General features: G+C 57.1%; 1 pseudogene; it reads right to left on the bottom strand.

Annotated features, from left to right (window-relative positions):
- Positions 1 to 1014: 1014 nt before the first annotated feature.
- LOC138102478 (zinc finger protein 665-like) lies at positions 1015 to 22110 on the bottom strand (annotated as a pseudogene).
- Between the last annotated feature and the right edge of the window lie 1426 nt (positions 22111 to 23536).

The following is a 23536-nucleotide window of genomic DNA, read 5'->3' as shown; positions in this document are numbered from 1 at the left end:
GGGTGTCACCTCAGCTTCCAAAATTAGCGGTGTGATAAACCAGATAGTCCAATCAAAATTAATAAAGAAATAAAATTTATTATGCAGCCGAAATATTAGTCTCAAAAGCCAAGATTGAGAAAAGCAGCACCGAGCCCAGGATCAGAGCAGGGTGAACATGCATAGATCTGACCTCTATCGCATCAGATCTCCCAAGTTCACGCCAGCTGCCTTGTCTGGGTTATTTTTATACGATTTTTGGGGAGTGTTCAAGTCCAGTCCATTCTTCTCGTTCTTTAACATATTCATGAAGTTCTTCTTTCACAGTGCAAGGATGGACAAAGGGTCTTCTAGATGTGATGAATCGCCCATGTTCGGTGATGAATTTGTCTGTCTTCAACTCCTGGAACCCTCAGTGGAGTTCCCGGAATGTCCAATTCCTTATCACCTGAGATGTAGATATCAGAAGACAGTGATCAAGTAATCATAGAGTTAATGTCCCAGTGATAAGATCCAACCCCACCTGGGGTGGAATCCTCACCTATTGATTACTTCTGTGCTGAAAGAACTTCCTTTTCAACTGCTCCAGTGTTGTAAAATTTTCCTCTCAGCCAGGCTGGTGGGGGGGTTTGAAGCTCTGGCTCTGTATAGTTTTACTACAGTTCATTTTTATACATAACAGCACAAATTACAGACTTCATTTATAACAGCGGGAAAACGCCAAAAGACATTTGTAGCCCCCAAAATTGGCAGAAAGCAGCAGGACCTTCCCCAAAATGGGCTCCCCGTCACCCTCCCTGTGGTGCCCACTCCAAGTGCCAGAGCCACGTGTCCTCCCCTGTCTCCCTGTATCCCCTCCTCAGGATCGGTGGGGACCCAGAAACCCCCTCAGGAACTGAGGATAGCCCAAATGCCCTTAGATGTGGGGGATACCCAGAAAGGAGATTCCCCCCGGCCTCATCATCCCCAGCCTTCAGCTCTTCATTCCAAACCCCTGCCCCCCTCCCACTGCCCACTCCCCACCATGTACCTCCCACTCCATCCAGACCCTCTGAATGCCCATCCAGCCCTTCCTGGCGATTTTGAGGGGGCTGTAGGGTCAAGTATTTTTGGAATGAGACTGAGCCATTTGGAGTGGGAGCTGAACATTTTTCACTGGGATTCAGTGGTTTTGAGGTGACAGATCAAGGCCTCTCATCTTCTGGAGTGCAAAGCAATGGAGAAAACTCTTCCCTCTCCCCTCAGAACCCCCAAATCCTCCCAAATATCATCATCCCTGGTGCCTATGGGGATCCAGAAGGATATGGAGACATCCAGCCAGGTGTCTTCCCAACATGGATACAGGGAATGTGGGTCCTTCGGTGGGGGATGAAGTTGGAGCAGTGCACAAAGCTCTTCTGCAGTCGGGGCACTTGCAGGGCTTCACTTACCGGTGCCTCTGTTGGTGTCTGGTCAAGTTAGAGCTCTGGGTGAAGCTCTTCCCACACTTGGGACACGCATAGGGCCTCTCCCCGGTGTGGATGCGCTGGTGGCTGACAAGAATGGAGTTATATTTGAAGCCCTTCCCGCAGTCAGGGCAGCGGAAGGGTCTCTCCTCTGTGTGAATCCGCTGGTGCAGGAGGAGATGGCCGCTGGTCGTAAACCTCTTCCCACACTCAGTACACTCATAGGGCCTCTCCCCAGTGTGGCTCCTCTGGTGGCGGATCAGGCTGGAGCTGTGGCTGAAGCTTTTCCCACATTCCCGACACTCGTAGGGCCGTTCCCCAGTGTGTATCATCTGGTGGAGGATCAGGTTGGAGCTCCGGCTGAAGCTCTTCCCACATTCACCACACTCATAGGGCCTCTCCCCAGTGTGGATCATCTGGTGGCGGATCAGCTCAGAGCTGTCTCTGAAGCTCTTCCCACATTCCCCACACTCGTAGGGCCGTTCCCCAGTGTGGATCATCTGGTGGCGGATCAGGTGAGATCTCCAGCTGAAGCTCTTCCCACATTCCAAGCACTTGTGGGGCTTCTCTCCAGTTTGAAGCTGCTCATGGACCACCAGGTCTGAGCTCTGGCTGGATCTCTGGCCGCCTTCCCAGCACAGGGTGGCTCTTTCCTCCTCACAGCTCCCTGGGCTGCATTTGCAGCCTCTCCTCCTGTGGGATCTCTGGGGCTTTTCCTCCCTGTTGGATTCCTGCGCCGTGGAGCCGCTCAAAATGGCCTCTTCCACCAGGTTCTGCTGCGGGGATTTGTCCTCCCTGGGCTCCATCCTCAGCTCCTTGTCTGGGGGAGGAAGGACAAGGAGAGGATTGAATTTGCCTCTGCCACAGAGAAGGGGAAGGAGATCCCCCCAGTCCGTCCCCGGCAGGATGGCATCGGCAGCGGGGTTGTCCTGCAGCCGGGGGCGATGCTGGGCTGGGAGATGGAGCAGGAGAGAGGGGGAAAGGGGCAGGGACTTCCTCCTCACCTGCCTGGGGGTCCTGGGGCATCTTCCTCACAGCCTCCTCCTCCCTTTGGCAAAGGTTTGGGAATGGGAAATCCTGGTTTGGGGGAAAAACAAGGGAGAAGCATGTTGAGTCTGAATGTCCCCCTGCCCAAGTCCATCTCTACAAGTCATCGGGCATCAGGGGTCCAGAAAAACCTTCAAACACCAAGATTCAGCCCTGAAAAAGCCTCACAGGAGTCCCCTCTCTCTAGTCCCCCTGCTCTGATGTTCGGGGATTCTCCCCTGTCCCAGCTGCCGGGGGTCATGCTTGTATTGAGGTCCCCCATCTACTTGGTCCCTGCCCTCCCCAGGCTGCTGGGAGTCCCAGGAATCCGAAAAGCTTCCCCTTTAGTCTCCCCACTTAGGGATGCTGGGGGTTATGGGGTCCAAGGGGTCCTTCTCCCCTTATTCTCTGCTTTGGGGTGCAGGGGGTCCAAGGAGTCCCCCCTCCCCCTCTCCAGGCTGTTGAGGGTCCCACAAATGGCGGTGCTCCCCCCTCTCTGGGCTCCCCACTTTGGGGTCCTGGGGGTCACAGGGGTCTGCTCCTCCAGACTGCCGGGGCTCCCCTGGTCCCGGTACTGCCCCTCTCTGCTCTCCCCACTCTGGGGGTCCTGAGGTTGCCCCCTCCGGCTCTCCTGGGAGGTCCCGCAGCCCTCTGGCTCCGGGCTGGAGTCGGCCATGCCTGACCTGGGCAGACCCAACCCCCACTGCAGGAGGGACCCCACATCCCCCTGTCTGCAGCCTGGGCTCTGCTGGCACCACCTCCAGGACTCCCCAAAAACACCTCCTGGGGACCCCCAATGTCCCTGCAATGGGCATTTTCTGCTCAGCTTTGGAGTTCTTCATACTCCAAACCTCTCCCCCAAAAAAACCCAATCCAGGGACCCCCAGGATATCTGGGCCGAGCTCCCCCTTCCTGGGCACCCGCGGGATGGGGGGGCGATGATCCCACAGGTGGGGGGCTGTGAATTCAGGGAGCACTAAACCTCATGCTTCCTTCCCCTTTTCTTGATCCTCCCTTGTCCCTCCTCCTCCTCCCGCCCCTCCCCAATCCCACCTCTGCCTCCTCCTCCTCCCCTTCCCCCTGCCCTGTTCCCGAGCCCCTCGCAGCATGCGGGAACACCAGGGATGGAGCCAGGACAGGTCAGGATGGGCAGTGCGGGGCTCTCCGCTGCTCCCACCCACTGGGGGTGGGGGAACCCGGCCTGGGGAAAGGTGAGGGAAACTGGGAACATTGGGGGCTGCAGATCCAAACTGGGCCTTGCTGGGGACCCTGGGTGGGGACTTGCAGCCCTTGGGGCTCCTCTCAGAGCCCGGAGAGCCAGGAGGAGGAACCCAGAGAGGGCTGGCGGATCCCAGGAGTGGCATCACTGGCAGTCACTGCTTTGTACTGGGGTAACTAGAACCTTACTGGGGCAACTGGGTGGGACTGGGAATGACTACAAGCATGCTGAGGCCAACTGGGATATACTGGGAGTGTCTGTAACCATACTGGGATTGACTGGAACTACAATGGGAACAACCAGGACCATGCTGGGGAGAAAAGGGACCATGCTGGGGGCTACTGGGAGAAAGTGGGAGTGACTGGGTCTGAACTGGGGGCAACTGGGCACGACTGGGACCATGCTAGGAGCAACTGGGATCATATGGGGAGTGACTGGGACTATACTAGGGGCAACTGGGTTCAACAGGATCCACACTGGAAGATCATGAGAGCAACTGTGCCCATGCTGCAGTCATACTGGGATCCTACTGGAACTGGCTGGGATCATTCTGGCAGTGAATGGAATAGTGCTGGGGGTATCTGAGTGACTGCAATCCTAATGGAATCAGACTGGGAATGACTGGAAAGGTGCTGGTCATGACTGGAACCATACTGGAGGTGACTGAGAGCAACAGAAACCACACTGGGAGCAAATGGAATCATATTTGGAGTAACTGGGAGTGACTGGATTCATACTGGGAACAACTGAGCCCACACTGGCAGTGACAGGGAGTCACTCTGGGCATGATGGGAATAATACGGGGAGTATCTGGGAGTGACTGGTGTCATACTGGGGGTGACTAACCATACTGGGGGTGACTGGGTGCAACCGGGATCATACTGCAAGTTGCAGGAAGTGACTGGGATCATACTGGCATTGAGAGGGAGCAGTTGGGATCACATTTGGGGTAACTGGGATCATACTGGGAGTGACTGGAACCAGACTGACAGTGACTACAGGTCCTACTGGGATCATGCGGAGAGCCACTGGGATTACAGCAGGTGTGAACAGATCCTGACTGGGGCTTACTGGGAGCTACTTGGCCCATGTTGAGAGGAAAATGGGAACACATTGGGAGCAGCTGGGATCAGCTGGAAGGTACTGAAACCATGCTGAGGGGACTGAGACCACAACTGGGGCAACGGGATTCATACTGGGAGCAACTGGGACAACATTTTGGGCAACTGCCAGAAACTGGGAGCATGCTGGAGGCAACTGGGAGTAACTGGGAAAGAGGGAAAGACTAGGATCCTTCTGAGGGAACTAGAACCTTACTGGGCAACTGGAAGTGCCTGGGAATGACTACAAGCATGCTGAGGCCAACTAGGATATACTGGGAGTGTCTGTAACCATACTGGGGCTTACTGGAACGACACTGGGAACAGCTGGGACCATGCTGGGGACAACTGGGACCATGCTGGAGACACCTGGGAACAACTGGATCTATGCTGGGGGCAACTGGGCATGACTGGGACTATTCTAGAGGGAACTGGGATCATACTGGGAAGAACCAGGAACAACTGGAACTATGCTGGGGGCAAGTGGGATCATACTGGAATCACGGTGGGAGCAGCTGGGTGAGACTGGGATCATACTGAGGGTTGAAGGAATCATCCTGGGATTGACTGGGAATGGCTGTGAGCAACTGGAATCATGCTGAAAGCAACTGGGAAGAAGTGGGAAGGACTGGGAGCATGCTGGGGGTGACTGGCATATACCAGGAGAGACAGGGAGTCACGGGAATCCTACTGGAGGCTACTGGGCTCATGCTGGCACTGACAGGCAACAACTGGGAGCACACTGGGGGCCACTGGCATCATACTGGAAGTGACTGGGATCATACTGGGATGATAGTGGGTGTCAATGGGCCCTGACTGGGCGCTACTGAGAGCTACCAGGCCCATGCTGAGAGCCTACTGGGGATACACTGGGATCAGACTGGGAGCAACTGGGAATGATAGGATGCATGCTGGTGACAACTGGGATGTACTGGCAGTGACTGAGATAAAATTGGGGGTTAACTGCACCATGCCAAGGTAACTGGGAGTGCCTGGGAATGACCACGAGAATGTTCAGGGCAACTGCGATATACTGGGAGTGTCTGAGACCATGCGGGTGGTGACTGGGACCACACTGGGAGCGACTGGGAATGTGCTGGGGGGAACTGGGACCACACTGGGGCCACACTGGGGGCAAGTGTGAGTGACTGGGGCCCTGCTGGGAGAGACTGGCATCATACTGGGAATGACTGAGACTATGCTAGGGGCAGCTGGGAGAACTGGGAATACACTGGACAGAAGTGGGATGAACTGGGTGCAACTGTGGGACCATGCTGGGGAAAAATTGCATCATAATGGGGAATGACTGGGAGTGACTGGGTTCATACTGGGAGCAACAGAGATCCTACAGGGAGTGAGGGGAAGTGACCAGGATCATACTGGGACTGAGTGGGCTCATACCGGGACAGATGAGGAAACTGGAACCACTCGGGAGGGGAACTGGGCTCATACTGGGAGCAGCCATTTCCCAGCCCCGGGACCCCCGAGCCCCTTTCCCGGCCATGCCGCCCCTCCAGCCCCCAGACCCCCCCGCCGGGGTCCCGCCAATGCCAGGGGTCCCCCCCCTCGGGATCCCCGCTTTGGGGTTCTGGGGGTCTCCTCTCTCTGGGGTCCCGCTTAGGGAAGCCGCGGCTCCCGGGGGTCCCCAAAACCGGTGTCCCCCCACCCCCGCGCGGTTCCCACGTGGCTCCGGCAGAGCTCGGAGGGCCCGGCCCGGGAAGCCCAACCCCCACCGCGGGGGGACCCGCATCCCCCCGCCCCCGCCGCGGCTCTGCCGCCACCGCCACCGGGACCCCCCAAAAACACCTCCCGGGACCCCACGATGTCCCCCCGAGGGCATCTGCGGCTCGGCTTTGGAGTCCCGCAAGCTCCAAACATCCCCCAAAAAACCCCAAACCCAGGGACCACCCGGGACATTTGGGGCGAGCTCCCCCACCCCGGGCACCTGCGGGACGGGGGGCGACGGTCCCGGGGGGCTGCGAGTTCAGGGAGCGCTGGAGCCGAGCGCTTCCTCCTCTCCTCCAGCTTCCCGCTGCCGCTCCGCCTCTTCCTCCCTCCTCCTCCTCCTCCTCCTCCTCCTCCTCCTCCTCCTCCTCCTCCTCCCGCCTCTCCCCGATCCCACCTCCGCCTCCTCCTCCTCCCCTTCCCCCTGCCCCGTTCCCGAGCCCCTCGCAGCCCGTGGGAGCAGCGGGGATGGAGCCGGGACAGGTCGGGATGGGCAGCGCGGGGCTCTCGGCTGCTCCCACCCGCTGGGGGCGGGGGAACCCGGCCCGGGGAAAGGAGAGGGAAACTGGGAACACTGGGGGCTGCACATCCAAACTGGGCCTTGCTGGGGACCCTGGGTGGGGACTTGCAGCCCTTGGGGCTCCTCTCGGAGCCTGGAGAGCGGGGAGGGGGAACGCAGAGAGGGCTGGGGGATCCCAGGAGTGGCATCACTGGCAGTGACTGCTTTATACTGGGATCGTACTGAGATCATACTGGCAGTGACTGGGCTGTACTGGGATCGTACTGACATACTGGGAGCAGCTGGGCCCATGCCGGGGGAGACTGCAATCAAACTGAGGGAGACTGGAATCATACTGCGATCATACTGGGATGCCTGCGGGGGGCAATTGAGACCATGCTGGAGCAAATGGGATACACTGGGAGTGACTGGGATCATGCTGAGGGTGACTGGGAGCAGCTGGGAGCAACTGGGAGTGACTGGGTACATCCTGGGGGTGATTGGAAGCAAATGGGCTTCTACTGTGATGAACTGGGATGATGCTGGAGGTGGCTGGGATCATACTGGCAGTGAGTGCAACTACACAGAGGCTGACTGGGAGTGGTTGTGAGCAAATGGGATCATGCTGGAAGCTACTGGGAGGAACTGGGAGTGACTGGGAGTGACTGGAACAAAAGTGAGGGTGAAAGAGAGCAACTGGAACCTGTGGGGGGCAACTGGTTCATACTGGCAGTGACTGGGAGCACACTGGGGTCATATTTGGATCCTATTGGGAGTGACTGGACTAATACTGGGAGTATCTGAGAGTGACTGGGAACACAGCATGCATATCATCCCCCATACTGGGGGTGACTGGGAGCAACTGGGAGCACGCTGGGAGCAAATGTCATCATACTGGGACTGACTGGGTTGATCTAGGAAGCAACTGGAACCATGGTGGAGGCAACTGGGCCCATACTGGGAGTAATTGGAAATAACTGGGATTATACTGGTACCATACTGGGAGTGCTGGCATGTGACTAGGATCATACTGGAGGTGACTGGGATCATATTGGTGTTGAAATGGAGCAACTGGGATCACAATTTTGGCTACTGGGAGCAACTGAGAGAAACTGGGATCATGCCGCAAGCAAACTGGAGTAACTGGGAAGGACTGGATGCATGCTGGAGGCAACTGGGATATACTGGGCATGACTGGTATGATACTGGGATAACAAACAACCTCACTGGGGCCACGGGCAGCATCTGGGAATGACTACGGACATGCTGAGGGCAGCTGGGATATACTGGGAGTGTGTGTAACCATACTGGGAGTGGCTGGGGACACACTGGGAGTGACTGGGAGTGGCTGGGATTTACAGAGCCTTCCCTGGGGACAGCTGGAAGTGATCCCCCCTTTCCCCCTGCCCTTCCTTGGGCACTGCTGCATCTCCCAGCCTGCGCCACTGGGATCTCCCTAGAGCAGCGCGATGGCTCCAGCGCTGGGGCTGGGGGCTCATGGGGCGCCGAGGGGGGAGTGGGACCTCGGCACCCCCTGGTACCCCCCTGAACCCCCATTCCTGGAAATGGGACCCCCATAACCCCCATTCCCAGGAATGGGACCCGCCTGAACCGCCATTCTGAAGGTCCCTGGCACCCCCTTTCCTGGGCACAGGATTCCGTGGACACCCCATCCCACCTCTCCCAGTCCCTGCACCCCCTTTCCTTGACTCTGAGCCCCTGAACCTCCTTCCCAGCTCTCCCAGCTCTTCAAGTCTCTCCTCTCCTTGACCTGCGGACCCCCCTGGATCCCCAAACTCCCAACCCCCCAGGTCTCTGTGTCCCGCCAGTTCTCCCCTCCCTGCAATACCTGGAAGTGGCGCTGTCAGAGCCCGGCCTGGGGTCCCCCAGTCCCTGATCACGGGAACGTGGACGGGACCCCCTCCGAGTGCTGCCACAGCGAGCGGGGCCGGATGGAGCTGCAGGCACGGGGATGGGAGCGGGAGCCGAGCCAGGATATTGGGATAGCCAGACCCCGGATATTGGGATAGCAAGACCCATGATACTGGGATAGCCAGACCCAGGGTACTGGGATAGCCAGGCCCGAGATATTGGGGTAGCCAGACCCAGAATACTGGGTTAGCCAGACCTGGGATATTGGGATAGCCAGACCCGGCTCAAGGAGAGGAACCGGCACATGGCTGACAGTGACCTGGAGACAGGGCCAGTACAACCAGAGGGGGGGGAGTGGGGGGAGCTGGGGGCTGGGCTGGGATCTGTGGGAATGGGGTGGATCTCTGGGGGTGGGATTTGTGGGAGTGGGATGGGATCTGTGGGCCTGGCATAGGAATCCAGGGAGCTGCAAGGGGCTCCGTTGGGGCTGGGACACGACTCCATGGGTCCGTTCTCTCCTCGTTCCCAGGTCTCCCCACAGTGCAGGTGGTTTCCAGCTGTGATCTCCTGTCCAACGGAGCATCAATGGATCCCACCAGCACGGCTACGACGGGTGGGATTTAATCTCCTTCCAGCTGGGATCTGGGAGCTTTGCAGTGTCCGACAGTGCCACCCGGCTCCCCCAGAGGTGCTGGGAATCCAAAGGGATCTTGGCAGAGCAGATGAAGCATTATCTGGAACACACCTGTGTGGAAGAGCTCCCAAAACACATTGGATGTGGTCGGGAGGCTCTGGAGCACAAAGGTGGGTGTGGGGGGGAATTTCTATGGGAATGTGGGATTCAGGAAGGGTGGACCTGGGAATGCAGGAATTCCCATGGAATTTCCATGGATGGATCTCACTCTCATCCCAGTCAGGCGAAAATTCCATGGACGCATCTCCCCCCCAGCCCACTGCCATGGGATTTCCATGGGGAAATGACTGGAATTTATGTCCAATCAAATCCCTGCTGCAATTCAATGGGACATAAATCCAATCCTTTCCCCAGGCCGGCTCTGTGGTGCCCCTGGCAGTGCCAGGGAAGTGCCCTCTCCCTGCCCCGAGCAGAGCTTGAGCCTTTCTTTTGGCGTTCTCTGCCCTGCCCGGGGCAGGAGGGCACTGACGGAGCAGCTTTGGTGGCACCAGGCACCAGCCGGGCTCCGGCCACTGCAGGTGGCTCTGTGGGAATGTCCAACACCAAAGCTTGAAGTGAACAACAGCTCCTGGAGGGGATTCTCCCCGCTCTGCCTGTCCTGGGAGCCCAAGGGCAACACCCTGGGCACAACAGCCCAAAGTGCTGGAGCTCAGTGTCCCTGGGCCAGGCCGTGTTCCCTGGATGTCCCGTGTCCCTCGGCCATTTCATGTCTGTACCGGTTTGACCAAATATAGAAATGTATCCTCTGAGAGAAGGCACAACCACCCCTCCCCCACCAGGTTCGGGAAAAAATAAATTTTCCTCGAAGGAAAGTGAAGAAGATAAAACTATTTATTTAACAAACACACGGGAAGGAAAATAATGCTAAATAATAAAACCTCCCGTTGTGGAAAAAAACCTGGGAAAGCGTTAGAGTCCTCCCTGTGGTCTCCTTGGAGCTGGGGCTTGGGCCAGGGCCAGGCCCTCTGTGCCCGGTGGAAAGTCCTCCTGATGTGTTCTGATGTTAAAGCAATCAAGCAGTCCAGTAGAAAAGGGAGAAAATCTGAAATTCCAGGGAAGGAAAAATTCAACTCTCAGTCTCTCTCCGGAGAACAAAGCAGCTGAACCACTGGCCAAAAAAACCCTGTTCTGGGCGCAGCAAGCTGGGTGCTTTCCTCCCTCCCCTGCTGCAGCTGGGAAAACCAATTGCTATCTGTGTGTGACCTTGAACAAGCTGCAAACTGCTTTGAAAAAGTTTTGCTCATTTTTTTCCTTCCCCCTCTCAGGCTCAGTTTAGAGGCATAGAAAGGCACAGGAATTAATTTCTGGGCATAGGCAGCAATATGGGATACACATCATAAGGTCACCCCAAGACAATGTCCCTTGTCCATTCCATGTTCCCTTGGCTGTCCCATGTCCCTTGCCCAGGCTGTCCCTCAGCTGTCCCATTTCCCTCGGCTCTTTGGGGCTGGGGGTGGCAGCAGGGCCCGGGGCAGCCCTGGGGGAGAACAACCCTGAGCCCCAGCTGGGCCAGTTTCCCCAGTTCCACCCGGGGGGCCCAGGTCACCCCCAGCATGGGTCCTGTGGTGTCAGCGATTGAATCGGACCCAGACCAGGAGGGAATCTGAATGGTTTATTCAAAGGAGTGAGTTGGTTTTATACACTTTTCTAAGGCACAGTAGTTCCTTATATGATGTGACCTATCTCGTGTTGCCACATCAGCAACACACTTTGTAGGGGTCTGCCCTGTGACACCTCCTCCCCCCAGGGCCCAGTGGAGACAAGCCTCTCTGGGCTACCTTGTGCTCCTTTGTTCTGCCATGTGCCTTTGCAGGCAGGTTTTAAAGCTCACAACCTAATTCTCCTTTATAATTCCCCATACTGTGGCTCCCAGTCACCCCAGTATGATCCCAGTCGCTTTCAGTTACGCTCAGTGTGATCCCAGTATGACCCTGGTCACTCCCACTATGATCCCTGCATGGTGCCAGGTGTTCCCCTTTACCCTTAGTATAGTTCCAGGCACTCCCAGTACAGTTCCAGTTTCCCCCAGTATGATCCCAGTCACTCCCACTGTGGCTCCAGTCCTCCCCAGTATGATTCCAGTATGAACCCAGTCACCCTCAGTACAAAGCCATTTGCTCCCAGCATAGTCCCAGTAACTCCCAGTATGATCCCAGTCACTCCCAGTGTCTCCCAGTATCTCCCAGTAGCTTCCAGCATGATTCCAGTCACTCCCAGTTGCCCTCAGGATGCTCCTAGTCACTTTCAGTATGATCCCAGTATGACCCAGTCACCCTCAGTGTGGACCCAGTTGCTCCCAATATGATCCCAGTTGTCCCCAGCATTTCCTCACAGTCTGATCCCAGTTGCTCTCAGTTGCCCCTAGCATAGACCCAGTCACTCCCAGCATGATCCTACTCTGATGCCATGATGATCCCAGTTGTCACCCGCATGCTCCTAGTTGCTCCCAGTTCCTCCCAGTCTGATCCCAGTGGCTCTCAGCTGGCCCTAGAACAGAGCCAGTCATTCCATGTATGATACCTGTATGTGTCCAGTAGGATTCCAATCTCCCCGTGAAAGGTCCCAGTCAATCCCAGTTGCCCCCAATGTAGACCTAGTCACTCCCAGTCACTCTCAGTGTGTTCCCAGTCACCCCCAGTGTGGTTAGAGACACTCCCAGTATAGCCCAGTTGCCCTCAGCTTGCTTATAGTCATTCCCAGTCACAGCCACTTGCCCCAGTAAGGTTCCAGTCTCTACCAGTATGATCCTAGTGTCGTGGTTTGACACTGGCCCAATGCCAGGCATCCACAGGAGTCCCTCACTCACCCTCCCCTGCCACAGCTGGGCAGAGGAGGGAAAAGGGAAAAAAAAATTGAAGGCTTGGTGAGTGAGATAAGGATGGGAGAAAGCACTTCAAGGATGAAACAGGCTCAACTTAAATCAGAGGAGGATAATGAGAAATAAAATAAGCCCTTAGAACACCTTCCCACCCTCAGGCCCTCCCTCCTTCCCACCGACAGCGCAGGGAGACAGGGAACGGGGGTTTGGTCAGTTCATCACCGAGACTTCCTTCTGCTGCTCCGGGAGAGGAGTCCTTCCCCTGTGAGGCCGTGGGCTCCCTCTAGGGAGCCTTGGCCTGGCAACACCCCACACGAGGAAGGCAGTAGGAGACACTGTGGAGGGGCTTCTCCAGTCAGGTCGCGGAGAGGTCTCCACCAATGGATGGCCCAGGAAAGCTGGACTGGGCCAATGGTTCCCTGTCCTCAGGCAGCCTTTGGGAGGGGCCGGGGGAGTATAAAACCCAACTGTGTCAGGGCTCACTGCTGCTTGCTCAGGAGGCCTCGCTACTGTTTGCTGCCTGTGTGAAAAACAACAAGCCAATTCAAAAGTTGAAAGGGTTTTATTTAAAAAAATTTAATAATTGACAACTACAGACCCCAAGCGGCAAGCTGCCTGCCTACAAAACAAAGGACAGCAGTGCTGGGCACTTGGCTACGAGGGTTAGCTGGGGCACAACCCTCGGGGCTTCCGCAAGGCCTGTTCTCCCCTCCCAGTGTCAATCAGGGTATCTGGACACATTTGTCCAGTCAGGGGCCGGGTTGGTTTGGTCCCTCCCTCATGCCTGCCCATAGGGGCCAGCTCATCCCTCTGGAGCATGCCCAGTTGCTGCCTAAAGGAGGGGCCCCAGCCTGAGTGACACGTTCTGGTGGTTTTGACTGGCACTTGCACACTCCCCACCCCCAAGAAGATTCTGGAAAGTTATTCCCATCAGCCATTTTGTTTTATATTAATCATTGACAATTCAACTGTAAAAACATCCTGAACACTAAAGCATCCTAACATACAATCTAACTCTAACCATCACTCTCAACTCCCAGTCATTTTCCAACCTGAAATCAGAGAACTTTAACAGTATTAAACTTCTTGATTAACTCATTAACTCGATTAACCCCTTGAATCAGTAACTCCAAATATGAAAACCAACATCTCCCTTCACTGTTTATAACATCCTGGCCCCAGCCTGCCTTCTGGCTCTGCTGCCCTCGCACCTGTCCTGCCTTCCTGTGCCCTGAGCACCGCCTCACTGCTTCGCCCTGCCTTCCTGCCTGGGCTGCCGGAATCCTGCCCTACCGCCCCGATCCAGCCGTCACTGCCTGCCCTGCCGCGCTGATACAGCCGCTCACTGCGACCCCGTCCAGGCTCCTGGTCCTCCTGTTCAAGCGCCCACTCACCGCGTGTCCAGGGCCGTCACCGCGGGAGCCATGCCTGTCAAGCCACGCCCCTCCAGGCTTGGCTCAGCCACAGGCAGCCCCTTGAGGGCCTGGCTCAGCCACAGGTAGGCAGCGTGCACGGGTGCCGACAGCACTGCCCTGACTTGCTGCTGGTACCTGCCCTCTTTTTCTCTCTGTCCCCTCTCTCCCCTCTCCCCCAGTCTTTTCTCATTTTCCTTTCTTCTGTTCTGTCTCCTCTGGCCGTCTTCCACTCAGGCAGCTCTTTTTCCTTCTCCTTTTGTTGTCAATAAACGGTTCTCAGTGACAATATTTGCCTCGTTTGGCTTCATTCCGTTCCTGACCATCCATTTTTAAAAGAACACCTCACAGCTCCCCACAGTGGAACGTGACACCCCCTCTCTCCACTGGGTCTTTCGCTGGATCACAGCCTCCTCCAGGCATCCACCCGCTCCGGTGTGAGCACCTCCCCTCTGGGCTGCGGGTGGATCACTTTGTCCTCAGTGGATCCCCAGGGGTTCCTTCACCATGCTCTCTACCACGGCCTGCAGAGGAATCTCAGCTCCAGAGCCTGGAGCACCTCCTCCCCCAACTTCTCCACTGACCCTGGTGTCGCCATATTGCTTCCTTCACACTTTCTTACCTCCTCCTCTTCTCTGACCAGAAGAAAAACTATGTGCCCATTTGTTTTTATTTTCTTCTTAAATCTGTTATCCCAGAAGCATTACCAGCCTCTCTCATTGGCCCAGTTTTGGCCAGCAGCATGTCCATCTTCAGAGCCATCAGGGATTGGCACTGCTGCACATGGTGGAAGCTTCCAGCAGCTTCTCACAGCAGCCACCTCTGTGGCCCCCCTGCCACCAAAAACCAGGCTGTGCCAAACCAATACAGGAGTCATCGGTGAGAAAAGCTCTGACTGAGTAAAAATTGTTTTGTGCATTTTCTGATTGGCTTAAAAGTTGTTGTGGTCTCTGGCACCTGCCCATCTCCATGGCAACTGCTGAGTCATCACCGCTGCACGCTCTGATTGGCCAAAGGCTGCTTTGGGGTGGGGGCTGGGGGCCTCCGTCAAACGTGGGACCCCCACAAGCTGCTTATAACCACCAAAACTGGGAGTTATAGCCCTCCCTTAGACACCGGTGGAACCGTGGGGTCACCCCAACCCCCAAAATGAGGCACGGGGCCCACAAGCCATTTACATCCTTGCCCCAGGTTGGTGGAAAGCAGCAGGATCCTCCAAAATGGCGTCTCCTCACCATCAGAAAATGAGGAGGGGGTGCCACCTCAGCTTCCAGAAATTAGCGGGAAAACTCCAAAAGCCATTTCTAGCCCCCAAAATTGGCAGAAAGCAGCAGGACCTTCCCCAAAATGGGCTTCCCGTGTCCCTCCCTGTGGTGCCCACTCCAAGTGCCGGAGCCACGTGTCCTCCCTCGTCTCCCTGTATCCCCTCCTCAGGATTGGGGGGGGACACAAAAAACCACTCAGGAACAGGGGATAACCCAAATGCCCTCAGATGTGGGGGATACCCAGAAAGGAGATTCCCCCCGGCCTCATCATCCCCAGCCTTCAGCTCTTCATTCCAAACCCCTGCCCCCTCCCACTGCCCATCCCCCACCATGTACCTCCCATTCCGTCCAGACCCTCTGAATGCCCATCCAGCCCTTCCTGGCGATTTTGAGGGGGCTGTAGGGTCAAGTACTTTCGGAATGTGACTGAGCCATTTGGAGTGGGAGCTGAGCATTTTTCACTGGGATCCAGTGGTTTTGAGATGACAGATCAAGGCCTCTCATCTTCTGGAGTGCAAAGCGATGGAGAAAACTCTTCCATCTCCCCTCAGAACCCCCAAATCCTCCCAAATATCATCATCCCTGGTGCCTATGGGGATCCAGAAGGATATGGAGACAACCAGCCAGGTATCTTCCCAACATGGATGCAGGGAATGTGGGTCCTTTGGTGGGGGATGAAGTTGGAGCAGTGGACAAAGCTCTTCTGCAGTCGGGGCACTTGCAGGGCTTCACTTACCGGTGCCTCTGTTGGTGTCTAGTCAAGTTAGAGCTCTGGGTGAAGCTCTTGCCACACTTGGGACACGCATAGGGCCTCTCCCCCGTGTGGATGCGCTGGTGGCTGACAAGAATGGAGTTATATTTGAAGCCCTTCCTGCAATCGGGGCAGCGGAAGGGTCTCTCCTCTGTGTGAATCCGCTGGTGCAGGAGGAGATGGCAGCTGGTCATAAACCTCTTCCCACACTCAGTACACTCATAGGGCCTCTCCCCGGTGTGGCTCCTCTGATGGCGGATCAGGCTGGAGCTGTGGCTGAAGCTTTTCCCACATTCCCAACACTCGTAGGGCCGTTCCCCAGTGTGTATCATCTGGTGGAGGATCAGGTTGGAGCTCCGGCTGAAGCTCTTCCCACATTCCCCACACTCATAGGGCCATTCCCCAGTGTGGATCATCTGGTGGCGGATCAGCTCAGAGCTGTCTCTGAAGCTCTTCCCACATTCCCCACACTCGTAGGGCCGTTCCCCAGTGTGGATCATCTGGTGGCGGATCAGGTGAGATCTCCAGCTGAAGCTCTTCCCACATTCCAAGCACTTGTGGGGCTTCTCTCCAGTTTGAAGCTGCTCATGGACCACCAGGTCTGAGCTCTGGCTGGATCTCTGGCCGCCTTCCCAGCACAGGGTGGCTCTTTCCTCCTCACAGCTCCCTGGACTGCGTTTGCAGCCCCTCCTCCTGTGGGATCTCTGGGGCTTTTCCTCCCCATTGGATTCCTGCGCTGTGGAGCCGCTCAAAATGGCCTCTTCCACCAGGTTCTGCTGCGGGGATTTGTCCTCCCTGGTCTCCGTCCTCAGCTCCTTGTCTGGGGGAGGAAGGACAAGGAGAGGATGGGATTTGCCTCCGTGCCAGAGGGAAGGGGAAGGAGATCCCCCCAGTCCGTCCCTGGCAGGATGGCGTCGGCAGCAGGCGATGCTGGGCTGGAAGATGGAGCAGGAGAGAGGGGGAAATAGGCAGGGACTTCCTCCTCACCTGCCTGGGTGTTCTGGGGCATCTTCCTCTTCCTCAGAGTCCCCTTCTCCATCTGGCCAAGGTTTGGGAATGGGATATCCTGGTTTGGGAACAAACAAGAGAGAAGCACGTTGAGTCTGAATGTCCCTCTGCCCAAGTCCATCTCTACAAGTGTCCGGGCATCTGGGGTCCAGAAAAACTTTCCAAACACCAACATTCAGCCCTGAAAAAGCCTCACAGGAGTTCCCCCTCTCTAGTCTCCCTGCTCTGATGTTCGGGGGTTCCCCCTGTCCCAGCTACTGGGGGTCATGCTTGTATTGGGGTCCCCCATCTACTTGGTCCCTGCCCTCCCCAGGCTGCTGGAAGCCCAGGAATCCAAAAAGCTCCCATCTTTGGTCTCCCCACATAGGGATGCTGGGGGTTATGGGGTCCAAGTGATCCTTCTCCCCTTATTCTCTGCTTCGGGGTGCAGGGAGTCCAAGGAGTCCCCCCTCCCCCTCTCCAGGCTGTTGAGGGTCCCATGAATGGCGGCGCTCCCCCCTCTCTGGGCTCCCCATTTTGGGGCCCGGGGGGTCACAGGGGTCTGCTCCTCTGGACTGCCGGGGCTCCCCTGGTCCCGGTACTGCCCCTCTCTGCTCTCCCCACTCTGGGGGTCCTGAGGTTCCCCCTCCGGCTCTCCCGGGGGGTCCCGCAGCCCTCTGGCTCTGGGCTGGAGTCGGCCATGCCTGACCCAGGCAGACCCAACCCCCACTGCAGGGGGGACTCCACATCCCCCTGTCTGCAGCCTGGGCTCTGCTGGCACCACCACCAGGACCCCTCAAAAACACTTCCTGGGGATCCCCAAATGTCCTTGCAAGGAGCATTTTCTGCTCAGCTTTGGAATTCTTCATACTCCAAACCTCTCCCCCAAAAACCCCAATCCAGGGACCCCCAGGATATCTGGGCCGCGCCCCCCTTCCCGGGAACCTGTGGGATGGGGGAGCGATGCTCTCACAGGTGGGGGGCTGCAAATTCAGGGAGCCCTCGACCTCGTTCTTCCTTCTCCTTTTCTTGATCCTCCCTTGTCCCTCCTTTTCCTCCTGTTCCCACTCCTCCTCTTCCATCCCTCCTCCTCCTCTCCCCAGGACCAGCCACACGCTGGGTCCCCACTCCCGAGCCCCTCACAGCCCGTAGGAGCAGCGGGGATGGAGCCAGGACAGGTCGGGATGGGCAGCGCAGGGCTCTCGGCTGCTCCCACCCGCTGAGGGTGGGGGAACCCGGCCCGGGGAAAGGAGAGGGAAACTGGGAACACTGGGGGCTTGCTGGGGACCCTGGGTGGGGACTTGCAGCCCTTGGGGCTCCTCTCCGAGCCCAGAGAGCCGGGAGGGGGAACACAGAGAGGGCTGGGGGATCCCGGGAGTGGAATCACTGGCAGTCACTGCTTTGTACTGGAGAAACTGGAACCTTACTGGGGCAACTGGGTGGGACTGGGAATGACTACAAGCATGCTGAGGCCAAGTGGGATATACTGGGAGTACCTGTAACCATACTGGGATTGACTTGGACCACAATGGGAACAACCAGGATCATGCTGGGGAGAAATGGGACCATGCTGGGGGCTACTGGGATGAAGTGGTAGTAACTGGGTCTGAATTGGGGGCAACTGGGCATGACTGGGACAATGCTGGGAGGGACTGGGATCATATGGGGAGTGACTGGGACTATACTAGGGGCAACTGGGTTCAACTGGAACCACACTGGAAGATCATGGGAGCAGTTGTGCCCATGCCATGGTCACACTCGTATCCTACTGGAACTGGCTGGGATCATACTTGCAGTGACTGGAATAGTGCTGGGGGTATCTGAGTGACTGCAATCCTAATGGAATCAGACTGGGAGTGACTGGAAGGGTACTGGCTGTGACTGGAACCATACTGGAGGTGACTGGGAGCAACAGAAACCACACTGGGAACAAATGGAATCATATTTGGAGTAACTGGGAGTGACTGGATTCATACTGGGAACAACTGAGCCCACACTGGCAGTGACAGGGAGTCACTCTGGGCATGACTGAAATAATACCAGGAGTATCTGAGAGTGACTGGGGACATACTAGGGGTGACTAACCATACTGGAGGATGACTTGGTGCAACTGGGATCATACTGGAAGTAGCAGGAAGTGTCTGGGATCATACTGGCATTGAAAGGGAGCAGTTGGGATCACATTTGGGGCAACTGGGATCATACTGGCATTGACTGGAACCAGACTGACAGTGACTACAGGTCCTACTTGGATCATGCTGGGAGCCACTGGGATTACAGCAGGTGTGAACAGATCCTGACTGGGGTTTTGTTGTGGTTTTAGTTTAGTCCTCGTTTTTTTTTCCTGTTAAAGGAATTTTTTCCCATATGCATGTTGCTAGGGGACAAATGGCTGTACTTAAGGAAGACAAAAGAGCTGCCCACTGTCGGTGGGGTGGGCCTGGCTACTCCTTTGTTTCACCTGGGTGTGGGGTCAGTTCACTCTCTGCTCTGAGAGAGAGGAGTCTGCTTGCTTCAGCTACTTTGCTTTCTGCTGGAAACAACACCGGGATCCCAAAGCCACCCTCCCTGCCCCGCTGGAGGCCGGGCTGTGGTCGCTCTGCCCCACTGTTGCTTCGAGCCTTCGCTGTGTTGTAGTCATGCTCGCCCTGCCTGCCTAGACCTCCGGGGGGTTCTCCGTTTGGATACATCTCGTCTGTCCTCTGGGATTTGTGCTCATCCCTGCTGCTCCAGCCTGCCGTTCCAGCCTGCCGTTCCAGCCTGCTGTTCCCAAAGCTCCAGCTGGACACCGGGGCCAGCTGTCCGGGTTTTGGGTTTGTGAAGCCCTTGTTCCATCCCTTCCCGGGATCCCAGGGCACCAGTGCCACGTGAGCCCCGAGCTCGCTCCGGAGCGCCCCCTGCAGCTGCGGGGGAACCATCGCACCTGCCCTGCTCACCGGGAGCCGTCAGCGATCCCTGCCGGCTGCGAGCGAAACTGCACCCGAGGGGAAAGGGCCTGACAGCCGAGAAGGCTGGGACTGGGTTTGTGATTGTTTGCTGTTACTGCCATCGTTATTGCTGTTTGTTTGACTGGTTATATACATATATATATAATAGTAAAGAACTGTTATTCCTATTTTCCCACATCTTTGCTGAAAGGCCCTTGATTTCAAAATTATAATAACTCAGAGGGAAAGGGGTTACATCTGCCATTCCAAGGGAGGCTTCTGCCTTCCTTAGCAGACACCTGTCTTTCAAAACCAAGACAGGTTTGCTGGGAGTTACTGGGCCCATGTTGGGAGGAAAATGTGGACACACTGGGAGCAGCTGGGATCAGCTGGAAGGTACTGGAACCATGCTGAGGGGACTGAGATCACTGAGACTGGGGCAACTGGATTCATACTGGGAGCAACTGGGACAACATTTTGGGCAACTGCCAGAAACTGGGAGCATGCTGGAGGCAACTGGGAGTAACTGGGAAAGAGGGAAAGACTAGGATCCTTCTGAGGGAACTAGAACCTTACTGGGCAACTGGAAGTGCCTGGGAATGACTACAAGCATGCTGAGGCCAACTAGGATATACTGGGAGTGTCTGTAACCATACTGGGGCTTACTGGAACGACACTGGGAACAGCTGGGACCATGCTGGGGACAACTGGGACCATGCTGGAGACACCTGGGAACAACTGGATCTATGCTGGGGGCAACTGGGCATGACTGGGACTATTCTAGAGGGAACTGGGATCATACTGGGAGGAACCGGGAACAACTGGAACTAGCTGGGGGCAAGCGAGATCATACTGGAATTATGGTGGGAGCAGCTGGGTGAGACTGGGATCATACTGAGGGTGTCTGGAATCATCCTGGGATTGACTGGGAATGGCTGTGAGCAACTGGAATCATGCTGAAAGCAACTGGGAAGAAGTGGGAAGGACTGGGAGCATGCTGGGGGTGACTGGCATATACCAGGAGAGACAGGGAGTCACGGGAATCCTACTGGAGGCTACTGGGCTCATGCTGGCACTGACAGGCAACAACTGGGAGCACACTGGGGGCCACTGGCATCATACTGGAAGTGACTGGGATCATACTGGGATGATAGTGGGTGTCAATGGGCCCTGACTGGGCGCTACTGAGAGCTACCAGGCCCATGCTGAGAGCCTACTGGGGATACACTGGGATCAGACTGGGAGCAACTGGGAATGATAGGATGCATGCTGGTGACAACTGGGATGTACTGGCAGTGACTGAGATAAAATTGGGGGTTAACTGCACCATGCCAAGGTAACTGGGAGTGCCTGGGAATGACCACGAGAATGTTCAGGGCAACTGCGATATACTGGGAGTGTCTGAGACCATGCGGGTGGTGACTGGGACCACACTGGGAGCGACTGGGAATGTGCTGGGAGGAACTGGGACCACACTGGGGCCACACTGGGGGTAAGTGTGAGTGACTGGGTCCCTGCTGGGAGAGACTGGCATCATACTGGGAGTGACTGGGACTAGGCTAGGGGCAGCTGGGGTAACTGGGAACACACTGGACAAAAGTGGAACGAACTGGGTGCAACTGGGACCATGTTGGGGGCAAATTGCATCATAATGGGGAATGACTGGGAGTGACTGGGTTCATACTGGGAGCAACGGAGATCCTACAGGGAGTGAGGGGAAGTGACCAGGATCATACTGGGACTGAGTGGGCTCATACTGGGACTGATGAGGAAACTGGAACCACTCGAGGGGGGGAACTGGGCTCATACTGGGAGCAGCCATTTCCCGGCCCCGGGACCCCCGAGCCCCTTTCCCGGCCATGCCGCCCCTCCAGCCCCCAGACCCCCCCGCCGGGTCCCGCCAATCCCAGGGGTCCCCCCCCTCGGGATCCCCGCTTTGGGGTTCTAGGGGTCTCCTCTCTCTGGGGTCCCGCATAGGGAAGCCGGGGCTCCCGGGGGTCCCCAAAACCGGTGTCCCCCCACCCCCGCGCGGTTCCCACGGGGCCCCGGCAGGGCTCGGAGGGCCCGGCCCGGGAAGCCCAACCCCCAACGCGGGGGGACCCGCATCCCCCCGCCCCCGCCGGGGCTCTGCCGCCACCGCCACCGGGACCCCCCAAAAACACCTCCCGAGACCCCACGATGTCCCCCCGAGGGCATCTGCGGTTCGGCTTTGGAGTCCCGCAAGCTCCAAACATCCCCCCAAAAAACCCCAAACCCAGGGACCCCCCCGGGATATTTGGGGCGAGCTCCCCCTCCCCGGGCACCTGCGGGACGGGGGGCGATGGTCCCGGGGGGCTGCGAGTTCAGGGAGCGCTGGAGCCCAGCGCTTCCTCCTCTCCTCCAGCTTCCCGCTGCCGCTCCGCCTCTTCCTCCCTCCTCCTCCTCTCCTCCTCCTCCTCCTCCCTCCTCCTCCTCCTCCTCCTCCCGCCTCTCCCCAATCCCACCTCCGCCTCCTCCTCCTCCCCTTCCCCCTGCCCCGTTCCCGAGCCCCTCGCAGTCCGCGGGAGCAGCGGGGATGGAGCCGGGACAGGTCGGGATGGGCAGCGCGGGGCTCTCGGCTGCTCCCACCCGCTGGGGGCGGGGGAACCCGGCCCGGGGAAAGGAGAGGGAAACTGGGAACACTGGGGGCTGCAGATCCCAACTGGGCCTTGCTGGGGACCCTGGGTGGGGACTTGCAGCCCTTGGGGCTCCTCTCGGAGCCTGGAGAGCGGGGAGGGGGAACACAGAGAGGGCTGGGGGATCCCGGGAGTGGCTTCACTGGCAGTGACTGCTTTGTACTGGGATCGTACTGAGATCATACTGGCAGTGACTGGGCTGTACTGGGATCGTACTGACATCATACTGGGAGCAGCTGGGCCCATGCCGGGGGAGACTGCAATCACACTGAGGGAGACTGGAATCGTACTGGGATCATACTGGGACACCTGCGGGGGGCAATTGAGACCATGCTGGGGGCAAATGGGATACACTGGGAGTGACTGGGATCATGCTGAGGGTGACCGGGAGCAGCTGGGAGCAACTGGGATCATGCCAGGAGCAACTGGGAGTGACTGGGTACATGCTGGGGGTGATTGGAAGCAACTGGGCTTCTACTGTGATGAACTGGGATGATGCTGGAGGTGACTGGGATCATACTGGCAGTGAGTGCAACTACACAGAGGCTGACTGGGAGTGGTTGTGAGCAAATGGGATCATGGTGGAAGCTACTGGGAGGAACTGGGAGTGAGTAGGAATATGTGGGAGGGAACTGGGAGAGACTGGGAGTGACTGGAACAAAAGTGAGGGTGAAAGAGAGCAACAGGAACCTGTGGGGGGTAACTGGTTCATACTGGCAGTGACTGGGAGCACACTGGGGTCATATTTGGATCCTATTGGGAGTGACTGGACTAATACTGGGAGTATCTGAGAGTGACTGGGAACACAGCATGCATATCATCCCCCGTACTGGGGGTGACTGGGAGCAACTGGGAGCACGCTGGGAGAAAATGGCATCATACTGGGACTGACTGGGTTGATCTAGGAAGCAACTGGAACCATGGTGGAGGCAACTGGGCCCATACTGGGAGTGATTGGAAATAACTGGGATGAAACTGTGACCATACTGGGAGTGCTGGCATGTGACTAGGATCATACTGGAGGTGACTGGGATCATATTGGTGTTGAAATGGAGCAACTGGGATCACAATTTTGGCTACTGGGAGCAACTGAGAGAAACTGGGATCATGCTGCAAGCAAACTGGAGTAACTGGGAAGGACTGGATGCATGCTGGAGGCAATT

Source organism: Aphelocoma coerulescens, unplaced genomic scaffold (genome assembly GCF_041296385.1).
Source record: "Aphelocoma coerulescens isolate FSJ_1873_10779 unplaced genomic scaffold, UR_Acoe_1.0 HiC_scaffold_77, whole genome shotgun sequence".
Lineage (NCBI taxonomy): Eukaryota > Metazoa > Chordata > Aves > Passeriformes > Corvidae > Aphelocoma > Aphelocoma coerulescens.
The sequence above is the reverse complement of the archived record's forward strand: the minus strand, read 5'-3'. Positions and strand labels throughout refer to the sequence as shown.